This window comes from Arachis hypogaea, chromosome 16 (assembly GCF_003086295.3).
Source record: "Arachis hypogaea cultivar Tifrunner chromosome 16, arahy.Tifrunner.gnm2.J5K5, whole genome shotgun sequence".
NCBI classification, from domain to species: domain Eukaryota; kingdom Viridiplantae; phylum Streptophyta; class Magnoliopsida; order Fabales; family Fabaceae; genus Arachis; species Arachis hypogaea.
Genome location: NC_092051.1, coordinates 46,776,468 through 46,787,305, shown reverse-complemented (window position 1 = coordinate 46,787,305; position 10,838 = coordinate 46,776,468).

Below are 10,838 nucleotides of genomic sequence, written 5' to 3'. Positions count from 1 at the left end.
CCTTTCTCTTCTTCGTTCTTTCCTTCTTTATCATTTTTTTCCGCCTGGTGGTGAGAAAGTTTCGATTTTTCTTTGAGAAAGTTTGGATCTTTCTGCTTTTGTTGTGCCTGGTTACTGTCGTAATGCGTGCTCTAAAGTTTCTTCGCCCTTTTGTATGAATCTTTTCGTCTTTCCTATTGCTTGACGTTCTTAGGGCTTTTGCATGTTATCACTATTTTCGTTTGTGCTTTTGATGATAATTTGTTTGATTCTGGAAAAAAGGCTGTGTCTTTGATGATTTCTGCTTGGCGTGTTTGATGTTGTCGAAGCTTTTTGCTGATAGACTGTAAAAAGATAGTGGCTTTGATGACTTTTTGTACTTTTTTGTGTTTTGTCTTTCTCCTATGAAAATGCTTGCTGTTTGAAATCTTCTTTTCTTGTTTGGGGGATGCCGAGATGTAAGCTGTAGATTTTTCCTGAAACCTTGCTTTGTTACTGCCTCCAAAGGATGCCCTAGGACTTTGGTTTGAGTCTTGGGGTTTTCCTTTTCTATTTGTTCTTCTGTATCATATTGGTCGAGTTATTTCGTCCTTTGCCCGAGATATTTTTTAGTAATCCAATCTTCTTTTCTTGTTGTAGGATTAGTTGGCCTCATGTCTTCTCGCAATAACATTGTAGAGATGTCTTCTAAAGTTCCCGAGGGGATATCCGACTGGCTGGACTCCCTTGTCTTAATCTTTGTCTCTATTGTGGATGCTGAGTTTTGTGTAGAGCTGAGGAAGCGTCATAGGGTCTGTGGTGGTGGTACCCGAGAGAGAGATTATGAGCTTGTGGCGCCCGACTCTGACGAGAGGGTTTGTTTTCCTACCTCTGTCGAGCGAGAGCGTCTTTTTTTCTACGCCTATGAGTATTTCTTCAGTCAGTTGAACATTACTTTTCCATTTACTGCTTTCGAGACCGACTTGTTGTGGTCGTGTAATATTGCCCCATCCCAGCTTCATCCAAATTCCTGGGGTTTTATCAAGATATTTCAGCTGCTTTGCCAAGAGTTAAGCATAACACCTTCTCAGACTCTTTTCCTTTATCTTTTTGTTTCTGCCAAGCCTGGAGGTTCTTCCAAAAAGAAAGCTTCCTGGGTTTCTTTCAGGTCGGCCCAGGGGCATAAAGTTTTTGTCATGTATGATGAGTCTTTTAAAGATTTTAAGAATTATTTCTTCCGAGTCCGTGCTGTTGAGGGGGTCCGCCCCTTTTTTCTTGATGAGAATGACGAGCCTGCTTTCCCTCTAGAGTGGCAAAAGAATGTAAGAGTGTCTTGCTATACATGGGAGATGCTTGATGAGGTTGAGCGGGCTTTTGTAGTTGTTCTTGAGGATTTGTGGGGGGAACCACCCCATCTGGATACAAAAAGATTTTTGAGTGATCCATCTTTGGTTCGAACTGCTTTGGGTACTGTTTGACTTGTTTCTGTACTTGTTTCTTAGTTTTGCTTCTTCTAGATAGTAACTTATCACTATGGTTGATTCTGTAATTTTCAGAGATGTCGAAAAACAACGATTCCATGAAGGCCTTCAAGAAGGCAAAGAAGGCTGCAGCTGCTCAAAACATTTCGGCCGAGGTGGCGGGAGAGGGGTCTTCTCATGTTTCGGTGAAGCTGCCTGTGCCGAGTTCTCCTGGGCCGAGCAAGGTGATCCCTACTCCTCGAGTTTGTCTGGCTGACCCTCCACAAACTTCTGCCGCCACTTCTGGTGCTCCTCCCAGTAAAAAATAAAAAACAATTGAGCCTTTCAACCTTGACACTCCTGACTTTGATGCGGTGGAGTTTGTTGACCAACAGATTGGTCCTTATGGTGCCCTCCCCATGGATGATGTTTCGCTCCTTCGTCATTTAGATTTTATAACTCGGAGCAGCATCAAGATGGCCCATATGGGGACTGCCCTGTATCGGACTACTCAAAATCTTCCTCTCCATGTCACCAAAGCCTTTATGGAGGAGGCCAAACAAGAGTTTGATAGGATGAAGGGCTTGAAGGAGGAGCTTGAGGGGAAGGTGGCCAAACTGGAGAAGGATCTGAAGAATGAGAAGGCGAGTTCTCTTGCTCTGGCGGCTTCTGTGCGATTGGCCGAGGACACGGTATTGAGGCATAAAGACAGCTATGTCACAGCCTATCGGGATGGGATGCGTTTGAGGGAGGAGTTGGAGAACGCCCGAGCTGATTACTCTGAGCTCCAGGGTCATCTTGTTGGCAGTGTGAATGCTGCTTACGAGAGCCTGAAGGAACAGGTTCAAATTATTGTCCCTGAGGCCGATCTTACTCTTTTTAGCCTGGACAATGTTGTGAGGGATGGTAAGATTGTCCCTGATGACCAGGATGATGACGATATCGAGCCTCCCCCTGTGCCTTCTGTCAAAGTGTCAATTTCCACAGTTCCCCTAGTTGAGGCCGGTCAATCTGTTTCTGATCCGGACTGTCAGATCTTGAATCGGGATGATGGTACTGTGGATGCTGTGCCTATTCAGACTCGCCCTCCTTCACCTCAAACTGATGCTACCGAGAAGTCTTCTAATCTTAGCTGAATTTTCTTGGATATTTGTGTAGATAGCCCGACTTGTGGGATTTTTAAACTCTTTCTTTTTGTAGTCTTGAATATTATGCTGACTGTTGATACTCCTTTTGGTTGCTTGCTTAGAAACTTTTGATTTTGAAAAACAACAAGTAGCTTTCAAGCTTTTGGGCCTGACCCTGAAGCTTTATAATTTTTATATTATGCTTGTTTGCATTTGTCTTGGCACTTTTCTCTGAGAATACTGGAGCCTTGCTGTTTAGCCTCTTTGGATTGCTTTGTACTTATTACTTGTGGCTTGGATCCTTTGAGGTTGTATGTGTGGATCCAACTTTTCGGTTTTCTGGCTTTACTTGTATTAATCCATAACCGATTTCTTTACGTTGGTCCTCCTTCTAGTTATTTTTGTAGTCCTCTTTTTTGGACCTTGTCAGGTCTCTTTCAGGGACTACTTTTATAACTTGTTTGTTGTAGGAGACCGACTTCGTCAAGTCAATCTTTTCTAAGTTATTTCGTAATCCTCTCTCTTGGACCTTTGTCAGGTCTCTTTCAGGGATTACTTTTATAACTTGTTTGTTGTAGGAGACCGACTTCGTCAGGCCGATCTCTTCTAAGTTATTTCGTAATCCTCTTTCTCGGACCTTTGTCAGGTCTCTTTCAGGGATTACTTTTATAACTTGTTTGTTGTAGGAGACTGACTTCGTCAGGTCGATCTCTTCTAAGTTATTTTGTAATCCTCTTTCTTGGACCTTTGTCAGGTCTCTTTCAGAGATTACTTTTATAACTTGTTTGTTGTAGGAGACCGACTTCGTCAGGTGATATGCGAAAAACTTGTCTCGTAACAAATTTCCTTCGGCAAGTGTACCGAATTCGTCGTCAAGTAAAAACTCGCAATAGAGTGAGGTCGAATCCCACAGAGATTGATTGATCAAGCAACTTTAATTAGAGGAATGTTCTAGTTGAGCGAACTAGAATTTGAGTTGAGAATTGCAGAAAATTAAATGGCGGGAAAGTAAATAGCGGAAACAGTAAATGCTAGAAATAAAGAGCTGAATGTAAATGGCGGAAAGTAAATTGCAGAATCTTAAATAGGAATGGGGTAATTGCTCATAAAAGTAAATGGCAGAAATTAAAGAGAATGGGTAAGATCAGAAATGGGGAGTTCATTGGGCTCAGGAGATGTTGCATTCTCCGGATCAAGTTCATTTTTATCTCTTCCTCAATCAATGCATTCATTGATCTCCTTGGCAATCTTAAGTGATCGAATTACAATTTCTTGTAATTCAATCTCTCAAATCTTGATCAATAGCCAATTCCTTGGTCAATTGCTCATGAGAAGAGATGAAGTATGGTCACTGATTATACCACATGCATTTCCCAAATCAAGTGTTGGAAGGATTATAGTCACATATCCATCCAAACCCAATTTGGTCCAGCATGAGAAAGCATTTCTAGCATGATCCGTTCATTCCTCTTTCAAGGTTCAGAAGAGATCCAAGTATGAATAGCTTCTTTTCCAAGATAACTACCCAATTGGATGAAGATCGAAAGCTTTCTAGTAAAATCAAGAGAAAAGATAGAAGAAGGAGAATGAAAACTAAAATTGATCCATCAAATGACAACAGAGCTCCCTAACCCAATGAAAGGGGTTTAGTTGTTCATAGCTCTGGAAAATGAAAACAAAGACGGAGAATACATCATGAAAGTAAAACTAGAAGTGTAGAGAAAGTAAAATACAGAGAGTAGTTCTATGCCACAAGGCTCCCTAAAATTTCCAGCCCTCTCTCTAATTCAAAGCTACCCTTATATATACTACTCTTCTGATCTTCTAGTTGGCTCTTCAAGTCTTGGGTATGGGCATTGGGATCCTGAGTTTGAAGCAGTTATCTTCTTCATTGGGCTTAGCTTTGCTTGTAGAGAGAAAGTGTGAAGTAGGCAGGGACTTTTAGCTCAGGACGTTAATGGTGTTAACGTTAAGTGAAAGTGTGGGTTCGAGAACGTTAGTGACAATTACCTTTTTCACTAACGTTGCTCACCCAAGTATGAGTCACGTTAACCTCAACGTTAGTGGCACAAACGTTACCACTAACGTTGCCTCTTGGTCCTTCGCACACGTTATTGGGACTTACCTTTCCCAATAACGTTGATAAGCCTCTCCCTTTCCTACGTTAGAGTCCACGTTAACTTAACGTAAGCTTGCCAATCCTTCGAGAACGTTAGTGACACTTACCTTTGTCACTAACGTTCCAATGTGCCCCTCTTTCTCACGTTAGAGTCCACGTTAACTAAGTTAACGTGGCTTCTAACGTAGTCATGCTAGCCATCTCCAACGTTAGTGACAAAGGTGAGTGTCACTAACGTTGGCTCATCATCTCTTCATCCACGTTAGCTTCCATGTTAACTAAGTTAACGTGGGAGTTAACGATGCTCATGGTGGCTCTTGGTGGTTCACCCCAACGTTAGTGACAAAGGTAAGTGTCACTAACGTTTGCGACCTATTGCTCTCTCCACGTTAGCCTCCTCGTTAACTAAGTTAACGTGGGAGTTAACGTGGCTTATGGAAGCTTGGCCAACGTTAGTGACAAAGGTGAATGTCACTAACGTTTGCTTCCCTTTTTGCTTCTTAACGTTAGAAGCCACGTTAACTAAGTTCACGTGGCAACTAACGTGACCAATTATGAGCTTGGTCCAACGTTAGTGATAAAGGGGAGCGTCACTAACGTTGGCCTTATTGTCTTCTTCCACGTTAGAGTTCACGTTAACTAAGTTAACGTTACTCTTAACGTGGGCTATGATGGCTTCGAGGGTGTTATTGGCGATTACTTTTCTCATTAACTTTGCAAGTTAGCTCTTATTCCACGTTAGAGGTCACGTTAGTTAGATTAACGTGGCTGCTAACGTGGTTCTTCCTTGTTTCTTTTGTCCTGAAATCAAGCAATAAAGTGCATCAAAGTTCTAATCCAAGTCATGGGAAATGCAACATCCAATTTATCATTAAATTCATGCAAAATCCTCATGAAATCATGTAAAGTGCACAATGTATGCTTGAATCAAGATGTAAGTGAATATCTACCCAAAACTAGCTTATTTTCTAGGAAAATGCATGAAACTATCCTAAAAACAGTAAAGAAAAGGTCAGTAAAACTGGCCTAAATGCCCTGGCATCACAACACCAAACTTAAAGCTTGCTTGTCCCTAAGCAAGTACTGGAACAAGAGAAAGATGAATGGAATACCAAGAGAAATGAGTCATTCTTGTGGAAGTCATGTTTCTGGTTTTATGGTGGTTTCATGCCTAGCAACTTAGGTTCATTTCTTCACTGGCTTTCAGACCTTTATCATGTCCTAGAATACTCACTGTGATTGCATCCCATGAGACTTTTATTCATTGATCCTTTTGTTGTCATTTCAGGGCTTATTTGTGTTCTTAGGCTAAGTGCTCTGTAAGGGGGCAACTCTTTAAAATAAGCTTTCAGCCAACACTCCCAAACCAGTTGGTTCAAGGTGCTAGGTGTTGAAGCACCCCTAAGGACTTACTTCCTCAAGTCTCTCCCCCATACATACACACCACAGGCACATGGTTTGTTTATTTTCTTTCCTTGAGGTCTTGGTGTCCAGCACCTCTTTGGGCTACTAAATGTTCTGTAGCAAAGATTGCTCTTGATGGTGGACTTTCAGCTGATAATCCCGGGTTAGTTAACCCAAGTTACCAGGTGATAAAGCACCCCTAAGAGCTTAGTAATCCAAGCAGATCCTTGGTACAGGAACACCACAGACACATCCCTCAAGGCTCAAACCCTTGGTGCCTAGCCTCTTTTCTTGCTATTTTTTTTTTGTTCTTCAACTTTGATTGTTCTTTCCCTTTTTCTTATTAGGATCTTATTATTTAGCTAGTCTCATGGGTATGTTCAAAGCATAGTATTTATGACAGATAGTTGTCTTCCCACCTTGTGGTTGAACCAACTTAGCTAACTTATGACCACACCACAAACTCAGGAACTTACTCCATAGTATGAACTCCACTCTGGTCTTTTAATAAACACTCATTCTCTTTTTATTTGATTCAAAAGGACAAGCATACAAGTAAGCAAGGTAAGGATGCAGTGATGACATTCAGACTAGCCAACACAGCCCTAATCAACAAAAAGTTAAAAGACAGAATTTAAAAATGTTCAAACTATCATGGAAGCATGTTCTATCTCATACAAGATCTTCCTTATTTAAAGCATAGAGAAAGATGGACCAAAGAAGGAACTCCACCACCTTTTACTCATGTGGATGCCCATGCTCTCCTCCTTGCTTATCCTCTTTGTGTCCTCTTGCATTTCCTTGCACCCGTGCCAATCTTGCTTGCTTCCAATCCTCAAGTGCCTTCCTCACTGATTCATGACTCTCTTCCACCCTTTGTCTTTCTTCTCGTGCTAATTCATCCCTCATTTCTTCATACCTTGCGATTCCTGGATGCAATATAGGCAGCTGTCCTACTAAGTATCTGAGCCTGGCTTGAGTGTTTATATGATGCCCAGTATCGCTCATGTATACTCCTTCTGCGAATGCCCTTTACTCGTCCAATAGTTCTGCCTGTTCTATTTGTCTTCGATGCATCTCATGTATGTGTGCACCTTGATGTGCTTGGATGTTGATTAGCTTCTGGATAGATTCTTGTTGTTTATTTAGCCTTTGTTCTATCCTGTGGAATGTTTCACTCCATTGTTGTCCTTGACTCAGTTGCTGCTCCATCATTTGCTTTTGCCACTCCCCTTATTGAGTTATCCATCTTGAGAGTGATTCCTCTTTCTGCCCCATCATCTGTAGTTGAAGCTCTTTTTGTGCTCCTTGGCTTTCTAAATATTGTCGAGATAGGCCATCAATGGCTTCCTGTAGTTGGTGCATATCCAAAGTGGCTGGTGCTTGCCCTTCTAAGACTTGTCCTTCTACTACTTGAGGGGCTGGCCTCTTCCTTTGCTTCCGTTGAGGCAGGGGAGATGCGGTAGCATGCATCCGTCGAACGGTTATTGGAATGCCCTCTTTTATCCACATGGGGTCCTCATCTTCAAACACCACCCCAGCTTTCTTGCATAGTCGGTAAATAGTGCTGGGGTAACCTAGCTTTCCTCTTGAGTCGCTTTTCTCTGCCATCTTTCTAATGCCTGCGGCTATGAGTTCATGAACTTTGATCTCTCCTCCTTTGAATATACAGTTCACCATTGTGGCTCTCTTGAGATTCACCTCCGAGTTGTTCCCTGCTGGGAGGATAGACCTCCTTACAATTTCGAACCACCCTTTTGCTTCCGGAGTGAGGTCTGCTCTCTTGATGAACCTTGGTCTCCTATCCGCATATCTTTCCCAGTCAGCTCCGGGTACACAAATATTTTGCACAATCTGGTCATAATTGGGGCTGTTGTCCAGTCTTGAATGATAACTCTCTTCTTCAAACGGTATGGACCGCAGCTTTAATGCCCTCATGACACTCATGGGACCGAAATCCACAGTCTTTCCTCTCACAAAGCTTGTATATGACTCATCTGCCTTATCATATCGGACCGCATTTGCATAAAATTCTCTTACAAGATTTGTATTCACCTTAATGACCAGATCAGTGAGGAGCTCCCATCTTCTCTTTTCTACTTCCTTTGTGATTTCGGGATACTCAGTTTTCCTAACTTGAAATCCCAGCTCATAAATGATCTCCTTATCCACCATCCACCCATATTGCAATGCATGGTGCAAGCTTCTAAATCTCTTTTCATCATACGGGTGTTGCTCCATAGGTTCCTTTCCCTTCCTTCTTTTAGAGCTCGAAGATGCCATGAATGAGAGTTAATGTGTGAAGGTGGTAAGGGGTGGAGACTTTTGGTGTTTAGGGTTGAGTGTAATGAAGGGAGTGAGTGGGAATGTTTTTAATGGGGTAGGAGTGCTTGGTCCGAAAGGAGAGGTGTGAAGAGTGGGCGTGGAGTGTGAAGGTGGGATACGGAGCAAGGATCACTTATATAGGGAGGTTGTGAGTGAATGGAGGTGTGGATTGATGGAGTGGTTGTTTGATGGACGGTTGGGGTTGTGCATGGAGAAAGGACAAGGATCATAACTTTATGATGGGAATTGCTCGGTCTTCAAGGGTCTCCTTTCTTCAATGTTGCATGGCAACATTTTCCAATGCATCCCCCCTTGGGGCGCGTGTATTGTATCCTCCTTTTGTGGTGTCCGAACCTTATTCATTTAATTGTCCAATCAATCCCCTTCAATGCTCCTTTCCTTTTCCCTATAAAAATAAAATAAGAAAAATTAATATCATAAAAAATTTAAACTTTACGGCTAGAATAACAAAGAAAAGAATAGTTGTTTATTCATGAACACCAACTAACTAACTAACTGTGTATCCTTATATGCATATTCGTGGCACCTTGGGTGACACCAAACTTAGTTTGGAGCACTGTGATGAAAAGTTTTGTTCAAAGCTCCAAGACTAGCATGCTCTAGTTGCATTCATGCTTTCTTGGCATGCTTTGAACACCAAACTTGTTCTTCACTATATACTGCATAATAAGGATTTCACCAAGTGTTTGTCAAGTTTGGGTTAAATTCATAAAATTGACTTATTCACTATTTTCTAAAAGCATATAAAACATGGGTTGCCTCCCATGAAGCGCTTCTTTAGCGTCACTAGCTTGACGTTTCGCCTTCATCAGGGAGATCGATAATGCTTCAAGTCTTCTCCTCTGGCAGTAGACCTATATCCAGTAGTTGTATCAATGATCTCTACTTGTTCCAAGGAGAGAACTCTGTTGATAGTGAAGACCTTAGGTAGCTGAGATGGTACAGTGGGGAGATAGGGGGATATCTGGGAAGTAAGCTGAGATCACTTTATCCCCTGGAGAGAAGTCTCGTGGGGATCTTCTTGTTCCCACCTCCTTGGTACCTTCTTCTTTGTTCTTTGATGTTGTCTTACTTTTGTGCCTCTCTCTAAGGAATTGTTACTGGTCTCATATTTCTGGTGGTTTAGGTTCCTCCTGTTTTCTTGAGCTGTGCAATTGCTGTTTCCTTGTCATCAATCAAGGGAATCTCCAGATGGCTGTTGTCTTCAGTGCTTGTCTCTTCCTTCAGTGTCTCCTGTGATCCTTCTTGGTTCCTTGTTCTCTTGATCTTTTCTTGTGAGTGTTTGAAAACAGTGAAGGTGAGCTGTTCATCATGGATCCTCAAGATTAGCTCCCCTCGCTCCACATCTATGAGTGCTCTGGCTATAGCTAGGAATGGTCTTCCCAATATGATTGGGTGAGTGTGACTCTCTTCCACGTCCAATATGACAAAGTCTGTTGGGAGGAAGTATTTCCAACTTTACCAACATATTTTCACACTCCTATTGCTTGTTTTTGAGTTTTGTCAGCCAGCTTGATGACTACATCTGTGGGCATTATCTCATTGATCTGCAGCCTCTTCACAAGGGATAAGGGATTAAGTTGATGCTTGCTCCCAAATCGCAGAGTGCTCTATCAAACATTGTTTCTCCTATGGCACAGGGTATGAAAACTCACTGGGTCCTTTCTTTTTGTAGGTAACTCTGGTTGAATGAGGGCGCTGCACTCCTTGTTCATCACTATAGTTTGGCCTCCCTTGAGTGAGCTTTTCCTAGGAAGCAGTTCCTTCATATACTTGATGTATGCAGGCATTTGTTGGATGGTCTTTATGAATGGTATGTTTACATGCAGAGATGCAAACAAGTCAAGAAATCTTGAGTATATTCTTTTCCACACACCATTGAGTAGTTGGGGAAATGGTGCATAGAGTCTCAGCAGCTCTGTTGTGAGATTTTTGTTCTTGGTGATCTTTTTCCTTCTTCTCTACTGAGGTATCTCCAGGTTGTTCTGACGGCTTGCTTGGCTTGTCCTCAGTCTCCTTATCACTTATAGTGACCATCTTGCAATCTTCCCATCTTACTTTCTTTGTTTCACCTCTCGGATTTTTTCTGTATCCTTGGAAATCCATCTGTAGGTATGGGAATCTGCTCAGAGAGATACCCACTTGAGATTCCACCTCTTGATGGTGTCTCCCTAGTTCTTAAATTCCTGCACTTCCTCTTGAACGCCTTGTTGTCTTGAATCTCTTTGCATATACCTTCAAGTAGTTTTCAATCTTCGAGAGTCTGTCATCAAATGATCGTAGGTTGGGATTGGAGGTAGAAGGATGAGGAGTGTTATTTTGGTTTTGATATGGATGTAGAGAGGTGTTGTATGGTGGTGTTGATATGTTCTCTATGTGAATTGTTGGTGAGCTGCATTGTTGTTGGGGTTGTGACGTCTCTGA